Below are 14837 nucleotides of genomic sequence, written 5' to 3'. Positions count from 1 at the left end.
GGATAATTATTTTCTTTTAAATCATTTACAGTTTCTTAATTTAAAGATGGCGTCAAGAACCACAGCTCCTTTATATGTAATTCTTTCGTGACAGATGTCTTCCAGAAAAAGGAAACAGTGGAGTCAAGAAGCAATGAAAGATGGCATCAAAGCCCTGAAAGAAAAAAGAATTGATATTTAAAGGCGTCTAAAATTTTCCATGTTCCCAGATCTACTCTGCTGGACTATGTGAAAAATGGAGAAGATTCTGAAAGTCGACAGCCTATTGGCAGAAAATCTGCATTGGAGAAGGATCTGGAAGATCAACTCGCTCAGTACCTACTGCATAATAACAGACAAGCGATACTACAGTTTGAGAAGAAGAGATATTCGCATTCTAGCTTTTCAGCTGGCGATGCACAACAATATAAAAGATACTTTCTCTCAAACTAAAAGAATTGCTGGGAAGAAATGGCTAAGAAACTTCCTACGAAGACACCCTCAGCTAAGTTTCAGGACTCCACAACTATTTCACTTGCTAGAGTCAAGGGATTCACGAAAGAAAAAGTGGAGGTGTTCTTCAGCATGTTGAAGCCTGAATTAGAGAAAGTTAACTTTGACCCATTGCGGTTATTTAATGTCGATAAGACTGGCACAACAATTGTGCAAGGAACTCGATCCAATGTGTTGAGTGTGAAAGGGAAGAAGGAAGTTGCAAGGCTGTCATCAGCAGAAAGAGGTTCCTTGATGACAGTGGTAACCTGCATGAGTGCGAGTGGGGTGGCACCCCTCCAGGAACCATTGCTGCATGGATATAGATCAACATATTTATACAATGGTTTCACCACTTTTTAATGGTAACCAAACCAAGGACACAAGAACCTGTGGTATTAATCCTGGACGGCCACTACTCCCACACAAGGAACTTGGACGTAATTTCCCCTGGAGAAAACATGAGGTACACATTGTTTGCCTGCCACCCCATTCAACACATAAGCTCCAGCATCTAGACAGGGCATTTATGGGCCTGTTCAAAAAGTTCTACTCGCAGAAGGTAGAATGTGCTGGACAATCATCAGTTCCAAGCAGTTTCATCTGTCGAAGTTGGGACCATTTTTGGAAAAAGTATATCTTCAGGCAGCTAGCATGCAAACTGCCATAAGTGGTGCTGCTGTTTCATTCCTGATATCATTGAACACACAGAAACAACTCCAGCTACTCCATTTGCCAGTGCAACAATCCAGGTCGCCGTAGCAACATCCTAGGTAGCTGCAGCAACAACCGAGGTTGCTGCTTCAACATCCCAGGCTGGAAGGACAGACCTTCAGTCTCAGGAAAGAAGAGGTGCATCTGTATCACCATTCGACATTCGCCCACTGCCAGTTTTACAAGACCATCCACCAGTTGCGAGATGTGACAGAAAGGCAGCAGTTATAATATTATCTCTTATCAGAAGGAACTGCAGGAACCTCTTTAAAAATTTGCAAGGAAGAATGGCCAGCAGTTAAGAAATGTAGATGGCAAATCTTCGTGACCACTCAAGCGATGAATTCTGGGATGTCAACTTCAGTTGAAAATGGTAAGGATATTATGACAAATAAGACAAAATGCTAAAATAAAAGTGTATGGGGAAATCAGAAAACCGGCATCTTCAAGCAACAGTTGAGATGAAACTATGGAGTTTGTATCCACAGACAACAAGACAGCAACGATGAGGAATGTATTTATAGTGCCACGCCTTATCGGTTTAATAAATCTGGCTAGGACTGAATCAACTGCACCAAATACTTGAGATAAGTGCATGAGTTATGTGCAGGGATTAGCACAAACGCATGGAAAACATTCAAGTGTGAGAACTACTCTGAGTAATCACTGGCTTAATCTCCCTAAGGGCCTACAAAGGCTTGCAATTTTATGCATATTGTACTTATACTACTTTAAAATACATGTTTTGAAATGAAGTTTGAATTATTTCTATATAAAAATCTACTTTCAGGTCCTATTATAAATCCTATCTGAAATTAGGAAGCACAATACCCGAAAATAGGAGACCAATTTTAATTAACTTCCTTTTCACAACTCTGTAAAAAAATGAAGCTATTCTTATTAAGAGTAAATTCTATCTGAATAACAATTATGTACACCCTTACACGAACACTTACACATACACACCCTAGTACACGAAATAACTCTCTACAAATACACATCATGTACAGTGTGGCCCGCTGAAGTGGTATACAACTAGAAAATGGGTCACAATCTAGCCATCTATCTGCAATATGTGGAACCTGAATCACGTAAAGTGAAGTGGGTAGGCATTGGATACATACATACAATTATATACACCTATAATATGAATGTGAAGTAAGTGAAATCTGAAAATCTGTCTTTTAAACGATAATCTCTCCTTGAAAATATACATTTTCGCTTAAGTATCCAATATATGGCATTTTTACTCTACTGCACATGCTCAATGCTTTAGGTGGCCCAAATTTTGTTTCTGGGTCTGTACAAAGAACTGGTTTGTGCTGACAATGAGTGCTTCTGAACTGAAGACTCAAATTCTATCAGTGACAGAGACTGATTACTGATTGGTCAAGTTCATTTTGCATAACGGGGATGCATTGACGCAAAAACTAGTTTGTAAGCTCTTGCCTAACTAGCAACATACTACCCTTTTTTTGCTAAGATGGACTGTTCCAAACAAACTTCGGTTCCAGGAAATTAGGTAAAGTCTTCTTTCCTCCACTTCTAAGACCAATATGGAACAAACATGCCAGACCTGTGTGTGTGTGTGTGTGTGTGTGTGTAAAAGAATTTTTTTTAAACGTAAATAGAATTTTTTTTGTAGTTTCTTTCGGGAATTTTTCATATTTAGGACCGGTATTTTTATTTTAAATATACACAAAATACTAAAAAGGTACTTTTTAGGTATTTGTAGGATTTTATGTCTCAATTTGGCATTTTAGGTCTTTTAGAATTTTAAGAGCGGGATCCAGTATACATGAAATGTATCTTAATGACATACATCTAGTACGTAGTAAACAAAATAGGTATGAAACTAGAAATCCGTTTCCTAATCATTACCAAGCTTCAGAGTCTTAGGTTCGAACCTGTTCTGTTGCTATCTTATTACTCTCGAAATATCACTCTTCTTTTCCATTTCATGTACCAACGAATAACATACCGGTACCTATTTTAATTTCTTAGGACCTAAAACGATCTAATTCGTAGGTTAGGACCTAAAAATCAGTTTATTGTCAAGAACTTTAGACACCTGAAGTTATAAGACAAGAATTAATAAACAAGACTACATGAGAATTTACAAACTCATTAATATTGTAAAACAGATTATCAAGAAGCCTTATTTTAAGAACAGATTTAAATTTACTTAGCTTCATAGTATGGACATCCTTTGACAATTTATTGAACATATAAATTCTATTGATGAAAAAAGACTTTTAACTTTTACTTATAATTAGTCTAACATGGGAAGGAACTATTCCTGGTTGGATAACTATGGAATTGAGACTGTAAGCCAAATTGTGTAAATTAATTTTAGTAAGTATAAGACAAATATGTACAGATCAACAACTGTGGGAATATTAAGATCTTTGAATAAAGGGCGACAGTGTGTTACATAAGAGGAACCGAAAACAATACGTAAGGCCTTCTTTTGGAGAATAAGAATGATCTATTACCTATTTGCTTGTCAGAACCTAAAAAGATCTAATTTGTTGAATTTAACCTACACATCTGTGAGAGAGAAAATATAAAGTTTCTGGTGGTTGCTAATGCATCCTGTAGAGCAGTGGTTCTCAACTATTTCATCACACAGAAGGAACCCTACAGAATGTACGAAACCTAAATGTTTGTCACATCCCCTTTCCTTCTACAAGTAAATTAAATCTTTTTAGCTTCAACTAAGTACTTTATATATTTATGTGTGTATTTGAAGACTAGGTATATGCTATAAATTAAGAATAAAACTAAAGTACTTGTATTTATTGCATATTTAATACTTGTAATACAATTAGGGTATTTCAAAATGTACTGCAAGTTATCCACATTTAATTCATATAACTTTTTAATTTTAATTTTGCACTATTGATACATTTTTTAAATTAAAAATTACAAAAAATGTATCCACAAAAACACACGCTAGAAATATTGGAAAGTTTGTTATTCAAAATAATAACACTATATAATGAAAGTTCAGTGTTTAGAAATTGTTGTTAATGAGATGGATGTATCTGTCTTCTCAGCATGAGTTTCTTGAAGTCAGGTGTGATTATGAATAGCTCGATCCGCATGTCTGCTTCAGAATTGAGTCTATTTCTTTGCATGGTCTTAGTGAGACTATTTTGAGAATGCTGCCTCAGCAAGGTATGTTGTATGAAAGGGTAAAAGTTTTTCGTTTTGCAATTTATGGAAAGCTTGGCCCAAAATTCATATAACATCGATGGACTGAAAGTGTCCTTTAGATTCCTGTCAGCTGCTATGTCAATAAGCTGTTCTGTTTCTCTATTTGGCAGATCAGTATCATTTATTGAGGCTGTAAACGGATTTCGAAGCCAGTTTATTTTGACATTTGGAAGAGGAAAATATTGATGGAATGAAGTTTGTAGGTTTTGTAGATGTTCTATGATTTCTGACGCAATCTCCGATGAGGGAGTAGTTTCTGATTCACACAAAAAATCGTGCAGTGTAGGGAAACACTCAATTACTTTTTTCCTTACACAAGACTCCAAAAATTGGAATTTTCTTAACCATGATTCAATTTTGTCATGAGCTGAAAGTACAGTTACACGTGAACCTTGCAGAGATAGGTTCAGTTCATTGAGGGCTGAAAATATATCAGCGAAATGATATGACAAACGTAACCACTCGGGATCACATAATCTTGATGACAGATAAAATTCAAAATCAGAGAGAAACACCATAACTTCATTGTGAAGGGTGAAAAGTCGAACCAAAACTTTTCCCCGGGACAACCATCTTACTTCAGTGTGAGGTAACAAAGTCTTAAATTGGCTTCCCATTTCTTCACAGACAGCAGTGAAAACTCGAGAAATTCATAAGTCTTGATTTTATAAAATTCACTATTTTGACTACTTCATTAGGCGCACTATGAAGATTTGGTGGCATGTTTTTCATTGCTAATGCTTGTCTGTGGATGATGCAGTGACTAACTTCCAATTTTGGGCACCACACTTTTAACACGAGCAATTAATCCACAATGTTTCCCAGTAAAAGACATTGCACCATTGGTGCAGTGCAGATATTCATGCATTCGTCCCAAGACAGTCCGTTTTCTTTGAGATAGAAATCAACCAAATTAAATATATCCTCCCCAGTTGTCCAACTCTTGAGAGGCTTGCAAAACAACATTTCATCTTCGACTGAATTATCATTTATGTACAGTAGTGGCAAAAAACTGGACCGACCCTTGTAGCTGATTTCAGAGCCTTGTTCACTCCAGAGCACGATAGACGGTAACTAAGACTTTCGTGGTTCGAATCCTGCCTGGGAAGGAAACTTTTTTTTTGTTCCTTATTCAAATTTATTCCCAATACTTTTCGATTGCAGGATATTTTACTCCTTAATTAACTTATTATTCCCAGAACATGAATTTTACCAGCAATCGAAAAGTATTGGGAATAAATTTGAATAAGAAACAAACAAAAGTTTCCTTCCCAGGCAGGATTCGAACCACGAAAGTCTTAGTTACCAGTCTATCGTGCTCTGGAGTGAACAAGGCTCTGAAATCAGCTACAAGGGTCGGTCCGGTTTTTTTTTGCCACTACTGTACCTGACGACAACAAGAAGTATTGCAAGTCCAGAGGTTTCATCAAGTTGAAGTGCGTAACACCCGCTAATTTTATACGGGTAATAACTTCATGTTCAATTTGTTTACACATTTAATGAATTCTTCTAGCAACTGTATCATTTGAAAGTGGAATTGACTGTATAACATTTTTAAATTTTCCACCAATCACACTTTTAACAACATCTATTATGCATAGCTTTATTAGTTTCGGAAATTGTATGTGAATTCCCAATTTTGGACACATGGTACAGTAACTAACTTGAAGTGACGCTTGCAATGCTTTTTCATTGTTGCTGGCACCAGCTGCAGGCAATGAACTTGTCTTACTTCTGTTTAATTCGTCCAATTTTCGTTTAAAAAATTCGATTGGTTTGTCTCTATAATCACTATGATTTGTGTACAGGTGTCTTAGAAGCTTAGTTGGAGCTGAAGAACTGTTACTAAATATCTTAAAACACATCACACACTAGGCATTCGAAACACAAGGATCTCCCACAGAAGTGAAACCGTATGCCAAATATTCCGCAATGAATTTCCGAATTTTTATTTTTTTCTCAACAGATGTTCTAGGACTGTTACTGTTGTCTTGAACTTCTTCGACTTCTTGATCAAGTTTTCTCTTGACACTGCCACTTTTTAACCAATCATCCATGACAAAATGTCGCTAACAACACGTCCTATCACTGAATACTATGTGCAGGATTCGAATTAAGATTTCTGATGGGGTGGGGATAGAATCCTAGATAGAGAATACCATACATAAAATTATTATTATCCTCATTCGATATACAGCCAGGGGCGGCTCGTCCATAAGAGCTGCGGAGCTGCAGCACTCCCTGCTTTGACAGGAAAATAAAAATAATATTTATTTTAATTTTTAGAAGAATTGTTACAGCTTTTATTGGTAAATTGATTTATATTTCATCTGGATGGGAATATGTACTATTATCTTATGCATAATCATTTTGCGCGTCGACTGTATTGGAATTGACACTGCATTCAAAGTCGTCCTGGGATCTGCAGGGTGGTCAGCTCATAGAGAGTGTGTCTTGCATGGTCAGGGGGTAGAAAGGTGAAGGGAAGCAGAGGGAAACCGCCGCTGTTTAAAACCCATATCTCGCTGCAGTGGCTTGCAGAGCCAGGCCACAAGGGATCTTTCCTCTCCTCCCACACCACTATTGTAATGCTGCGTCAAATGGATTCTCTATTCCCTTGAAACTTAATGACAAAATTTTTATTTTCTTTTCACATACTTATTGTTGTAGAATCTTATCGAGTTAATATAACGAAATTAATATTCTCTTTTGCCTTATTATTACGTATATATCCAGCCTCCAGCAGAACCTAATATTTACCTTAACTCAAAATGATTGCACGAGTAGAATCCTTTTGATATATACGAAAGAGACTTCTTTTCCAGTTTTAGAAAATTGTTGACCATCAGTATATCTGAGTGTTGCTTTGATGTGACGTCTTAATACCGTAACTTAACCATTGCAAATTTGCAAGCATGAGTATGTGAATTACAGAATATCAATTTTATTTTTTTCAACTTTCCCTTGCGGAGAATATTGATGTAATGAAGTGAAATTAAAGTAAATCTTACTTAAGCTTCATCCAGCCGAAATAGTGCATATATGTAAGGAAGTATAACAATGAAATTTACGCTAAGCATTTGTGGTTACGTGGATGTGAACAAAAAAAATCTGTATTTTGTTTTCCTTGCCTCCTCTTCGGTGGTGATGCTGCATGGACTAGGAGTGGTGTGACAGATTTAGGGCATTTGCCCCTAGAAAGCAAAATGCACGAATCTTCGCAGTCTCACCTGAAAAATGTTGTTTCATTGGCTATGTTACGCAACTTATACTGCTGTGCAATTAAGTGAAACGAGCAGAACAAACATTCTCAAACATAATCAAGAAGTGAGAAAAAATCGTGAAATTATTAAAAAAAAATTGATTGTATCAAATTTTGTGGCCAATATGACCTTCCCCTTAGGGGACATGATGAAAAAACGATTCGAAGAACCCTGATGTGTTTCGTGGGTTGCTACAGTTCGTGAGTAATCTAAACGAGCCTCTCAAAAATCATTTGGAACATGCCACTGTTTAAGGTTATTCCAAGACAATTCGGAATGAACTGGTAGATCGTAAGCTGAGTGTCTGCCGATCTGAAATTCAGACTGAAATCGATGGTATTAGTTTTTCTTAGGGATTAGCAAATGGTCCCACAGACATCTCCCAACTAAGTCAGGAAGTTTTGGTTTTTCGATATGTAGTGCATTTACTTTTGTCCTATACTTATTAGTAATGGTATCAAGAAGTGAAATTTATATGTACCGAAATCTACTGCAGCTCTCCCAATCCACAAGTTCACGAGCCGCCACTGGATACAGCTCAACACTTAGTCGCACTGAGTTGCTTGTCTTGTATCTTAATCATAATAATTATATCCATGAGAAGGCTAAAGATATGATAATGTAATTTCTAAGTTATTGATTGTTGTCAGTTTGCCCCTGAAGATAATACGGTAGCAGTCCACACCTGTGGAGTAACGGTCAGCGCGTCTGGCCGCGAAACCAGGTGGCCCGGGTTCGATTCCCGGTCGGGACAAGTTACCTGGTTGAGGTTTTTTGCGGGGTTTTCCCTCAACCCAATATGAGCAAATGCTGGGTAACTTTCGGTGTTGGACCCCGGACTCATTTCACCGGCATTATCACCTTTACATCATTCAGACGCTAAATAACCTAAGATGTTGATAAAGCGTCGTAAAATAACCTACTAAAAAAATAATAATACGGTAGCCTACATCAATATTATTTTCTTTGCTTACTTTATAAAGCATACTCGTATTAAAACAATTATATTTTGTGACGAGGGGATAGATATTATCCCTGGCAGGAATGTTAATATGAATTTATGAGAGGGGAATAACTTTCCAAAGGGAAATCCCCTCCCCCTCCCCCACCCCCATTAATTCGCACCCTGGCTATGTGTGTACTACTGACGCAACTGATTGAAGGACAATTTTTTTTTTTTTTTTTTAATTCTTCTTTGATTTTGATGCAGTATCGGACTTCTTGGGTCCCTGACTGCACTATTATGTTCTTATTCCTTGTGTTATTACTTTAGAATCTTTTCTTCGAACAAATTCGAAGACGTTGATGTCCTTGAAAAAGTTTGGACATTTGTTTGTGCTTTCTTACACTGTATCACAATACCACCAGTTAGATTTTTACCCAATATCGAAAATAGCCATTTTCGGCGTTCTATACAGTCTGAAGTCGTCTACATTATAGTCTCCAATTCTTTTAATGAAGTAATTTGGGCTTCTTTGAAGTCGACTGTAGAACTTCTTTATAATTTTGATAAGAACTTCCTGTATATATGGCATATTGAGATCTTCATGTATCTGAGATGTTCTAGTAAACCAGTCAGACCCATGAATCAGTCTAAGAGCCTTGTTTTGTGCAACCTGTAGTGGTTTATAAGCATTGCTGTTCATATAGCCCCAGGAAGGTGCAGCATATGTTATAATTGGCAGTACCAAAGCCTTATAGAGATGCAATTTCCGTTTAATGCTTATGACACCTGATTTTAATAGCGGAAACATGTGCACTATGCGTCCAATGGCTTTTCCTTTAAGCAGATGGAGGGAGATGCTGATGCCAGGAAACCTCTGGTCGAGAGTTACGCCAAGATATTTGACAGTCGGTTGATACTCCAGCTCTTTATCGCATATGGTAAGTTTAGGGATTCTTTTCATCGTGCACTTCGTGAAACAGCCTGTGTTTTATCAGCATTTAAGGTCAGGCGCCATTTTTGAAACCAGTTTTCCAAGAGAGAAATGTGAACTTGCAGGGTTCTGGCTGCATACAAGGGATTCTGATGAGTTATGAAGACAGCAGTATTGTCGGCAAATTGCGCGATGTTAGTTTCTGGGTGGGTAGTAATATCAGCTGTATAATTGAAGGACAATCGAGTAGACGGTGACTGATTGACTGTTTGACGGCTAGATGTCACTAGCCGCCGAGCACTGTCAGTCAGTTTATAGATGTGCTGCACCCATTCCAATGGCGGACGATTCGAATTACGTGATTGTGTTGGTGTAATTTGATGAGTACACAAATAGTTTGTCAGATTTTAACGTGTTAAAGTGAAGTGTTCCAATTGTGTTAATACTTAGTGTTACTATTTTACATTTTATTATTGATCCTAATACTTATTTTCTTTGTGAACAGTATATATATTTTTTCGTGTTTTGTGCGAGTGTTTCGAGTGATCTTGATCCTCAAGCATGGACACTACATTAGTTAATGATCAATTTGATTTACACACAGACTTACCACGCATCTCAATTCAGAATCAGAAATCCCTCTATCCAAGTGAAACTATAAATGAAGAAATGGAAACCTCTCAAACTTCGAATAATGCAATAAATAATTTTCAACACATATCTGCAGAATCAACAATGAAACAATTGAAGGTGAGGAAAGAACCAAATGACAGCGATGATGATGAGTATTTACATCCAAAAAGACCATTACGATTTTATTCAGCAAACAAAATAGCTAAATCAATGGTAAAAACAAGCATACCCACTAACAATAAATTTCAAGTACTAGCCAATGCTTCTTCAATGGCGTCAAACTCTGATAGTATAGATGTAGTAAAAACAACAGAGACAAATTCACTAAATGTCAATTCCAATCCACAAATGTCTACAACATCAAACTCTGTACAATCAAAAACAAAGAAACCTCCACCCATTGTTTTAACTACAAAACTACCCAATTTCTTCTCCGAAAATCAGAAATTCCGCACCAACCTACAGGGCAACCTAAGAATTGTTTATTCCAATGAAGGTATCAAATATTTGTGCGATAATGATAAAGATTACAATAGACTCGTGGATATTTTCAGTGCTAACAAATATGAATTTTATTCTTTTACTTCGACCAACAATCGTCCGATAAGAGTTCTGATTAAAAATCTTCCACCCAATATCACAGAAGCGGAAATTTCAGACGAACTTAAGTCTCTCAACTTTCCAGTATTGAATGTTCAACAATGGATACAAAACAAAAATGATGAGAATTATTCTTACAGATTACCCATCTTTCAAATTACATTGGAAAATAATCCAAAATCAAGAGAAATATTGCAATTAAACAGCATAAACAACATCATCATTAAAGTCGAGGCTTATAACCCTCAACCTCGTTTACGTCAATGTCATAATTGCCAATCTTTTGGACATGTATTTTCAGGTTGTAAACGAGAACCAAGATGCTTAAAATGTGGGGATAAACATTTAATAGCTCATTGTCCATTCAAAGGGCCTGATTATACCCCTAAATGTGCAAATTGTCAGGGAGAGCACACCTCAAACTACAGAGAATGTCCAGTTTTTAAAAAACATATTGACCTTTTCAATATGAGATTATCAAGTAAGCCTGTACAACAATCAATGCCACCTACACTCAATAATAAAGAATTTCCTCCACTGCCAAAGAGAAGGTTCCCTCAAAGCCAACAAAACATGTACACATCAAATACTTCGTCCACCACGGAGGATTTGAAATCCATTCTGAATATTTTCAAAAACATAAACCTGCAACAAATTTTAAAGAAATTAAGTGAAGTTTCACAAAAGCTTGGACAATGTAATGACACATGGTCTAAAATTATTATTCTGATAGAAAGTGTACTGACCTTCTCAACTGCAGATGGCTGCACACCCTAAATCAGTAATTTCAAAACCACTTATTATTTTAAACTTCAATGCAAACGGACTGAAAAATCAACTATTAGAATTTACAAAGTTCTTGCAAGACAACACTGTTGACATTGCTTGTGTAAATGAAACACATTTAAATCGAACAGACAATATAAAAATCAAGAATTATAAAATCTACAGAACTGATAGGGAAAATAAACCAGGTGGTGGAACTGCAATACTAATTAAGAAAACTATTTCTCACAATCCTATTAAAATATCGAACCTGGAAAATGTTGAATGTACTGCCATAACTATATTGCTCAATCATCGTGAAACAACAATAGCAGCTGTGTACAACCAACCTACAAAACCTTTGCTCTTATCAGATTTAGATAAGCTCATACATACTACCAAAAATTTCATTATTTTAGGAGATTTAAACGCTAAACATCAAAGTTGGAACTCTTTAACTCAGAACTCAAGAGGGAAAGTCTTACAGATTCACAGTACTCAAAATAATTATGCAATTGTAACTCCTGACATCCCAACATTTTACCCTCATAATGCTAGATCTGCACCTGATATTCTAGATGTGGCCCTATTTCATCATACTGCAAACATACTGTCTGTTACAACAACAGCTGACTTAAATTCTGATCACAATCCTGTACTACTAACCATTGATTCGAGCGAAGGTCACACACTTTTCACGAGGAGTGAAAGAATTACGGATTGGGATTTGTACAAAGAAATTCTTACCAATATCCCTGGAAATCCAATAATTCAAACTAAAAGTGATATAGATACAGCTATACAAATATACACATATACAATTAAAGATGCCTTCGAAAGAGTTACTCATTACAAGTCATATAAACAAGTGCAATATAAAAATATAGAACTTGAATCACTTCTAAGTCGTAAAAGGGTACTCAGAAGAAGATGGCAGAAATACAAGATTCGTGCAGATAAAACTGCACTGAACAAAATTCAAAAAGAAGTCAAGAACTTACTTACAGAACTCAGACAGGATAATTTTGATGAAAAACTTCTCCTTTGTGAATCAGAACCTTCAAAATTGTGGAAAATTAGTCGTGCCTTGACAGGGAAAAGAACCAGACCTGAAAACCATGCGCTGAAGAACTGTGATGGAACAGTTGTGTATAGCGATCAAGGCAAAGCAGATATTATTGCCAGAGATTTACAATCACGGTTTCAAACAAACAGTCTTGCAAAATGTAATGATAATTTCACTCGTGATGTAGAATTCATACTTCAAAACTATTTCAGTAAACGTCCAGAAAGTTCACCAGAAATTATTTGTCCTTCAGAAGTAAGAAACATAATAAAAGATCTAAACCCTACGAAATCACCTGGTCCTGATCATGTTCATAATCAGTTATTACAAAATCTTCCTTTACCAGCTGTAACACATCTCACAAAGATTTTCAACTCTTGTCTTCGATTAAATTATTTTCCCTATGAATGGAAGAAAGGAGTTATTATTGCACTCCCAAAACCAGGAAAGAGCCCATTATATCCGGAAAATTTAAGACCAATTACTTTATTAAATACTATGAGTAAAATCCTGGAAAGAATCATCTTAAAATTTATTTCACAACAAAAATGTTACATACCTAATGAACAGTTTGGATTCAGAGAACACCACAGTACAACACATCAACTCTATCGTTTATGTAATCACATAAATTCCACTATAGTTAGTGGTCAACACACAGTTTGTGTCTTCCTAGATGTTGAAAAAGCATTCGATACTGTATGGCCTCAAGGTTTGCTTATAAAATTGATAACGTCTGACCTACCTGATACCTATGTGCATATCATAAAGAGCTTCCTAACAGAAAGAACCTTCAAAGTGAAAATCAATAACACATTCTCTTCCGAAAAAACAATAAATGCAGGTGTTCCTCAAGGTGCAGTTTTATCACCTACACTTTTTAATATCTATACAGCAGATTTCCCTCGCCACAAAAACTGTCGTTTCGCCCAGTATGCTGATGACACAGTTATATTCACTTCAGACATGGATATTCACATTGCATATAATAATTTACAGGATTACTTAAACAAGATAGAAAATTGGCTCATAAATTGGAAAATAAAAATCAATGCCTCTAAGAGTTCTGTAGTAATTTTCACTAAAAGAAGACCGCAAGAACCATTTGAACTGAAACTTTTTGATGTAGTAATTCCAAATCAAAAAGAAACAACTTATTTGGGAATACTTTTGGACCATAGACTTTCTTTTAAGCCTCACATGAATAAAATTGCTGCCAAAGGATATGCTATGTTTCAACGTTTGTATCCTTTATTCAAGTCGCCATCGCTGAGTTTGTGGACTAAGAAAACTTTCTATATAACAATAATCAGAGCTAGCCTCCTATATGCATATCCAGCTTGGTCATCTGTCAATGGGTCTCTACTGAGAAGACTGCGTGGTGTACAAAGAACAGTTCTGCGCACAATTGCTGGAGCTGATTACACAACATCCAATAAATTTTTACATGACGTTTTGGACATAGCATCAATTGAAGAGTTTTCGGAAAATTTAAAATTCAAATTTATACAAACATTGAAAAATCATCCAAATCCTCTGCTACAGAAGTTTAATCATCAAACATAAATAATAAAACCCAAGTTATACCAGCCATATCTTTTACAAATTCATCATGGTTTAACATCAAGGACTGAAGAACTAGACTGAACAATTTCAAAGTGTTATAAATTAAAGGAGGAGTCAAAAGCAAGTCAGCTTGATCTCCGGTCATATAAACTTTCAGTGAAACAAGATGTTGGTTGGTTGGTCAGTTTATATATCGCCGCTAGTTGTCACTAGTTGTGAAGCGCTGTCAATCAATTTGCATTTTTAATTTCGTGAATGAATCATGAAATTTTGTCCACCGCCATTACGCATAATCATCTCGTGGAATCCCTGAGGATCTTTCGCGGAACTCTGGGGTTCCGTGGAACCCAGTTTGAGAACCACTGCGTACAATAAAGGCTGGTTCACAATAAACCGGGAACAGAAACGACAACGAGAACGGAAATAATGTTGAAATAAATGTATTTAAATGTATGCATTCACATACTTAATTTAATACATTTATTTCAACATTATTTCCGTTCTCGTTGACGTTTCCGTTCCCAGTTTATGTGAACCAACCTTAACACTTTCCTGGACTCTGCTAATTTGGCAGAATGGAAAATTCCACATCTGAGATAGAGTTTATTACTCCAGCAATATGTTGATAGACAAGAATGGTGATTAGCAGTGATAAATAAAATG

Source organism: Periplaneta americana, chromosome 4, assembly GCF_040183065.1.
Source record: "Periplaneta americana isolate PAMFEO1 chromosome 4, P.americana_PAMFEO1_priV1, whole genome shotgun sequence".
Classification (NCBI taxonomy): Eukaryota; Metazoa; Arthropoda; class Insecta; order Blattodea; family Blattidae; genus Periplaneta; species Periplaneta americana.
This window is presented reverse-complemented; position numbering follows the sequence as displayed.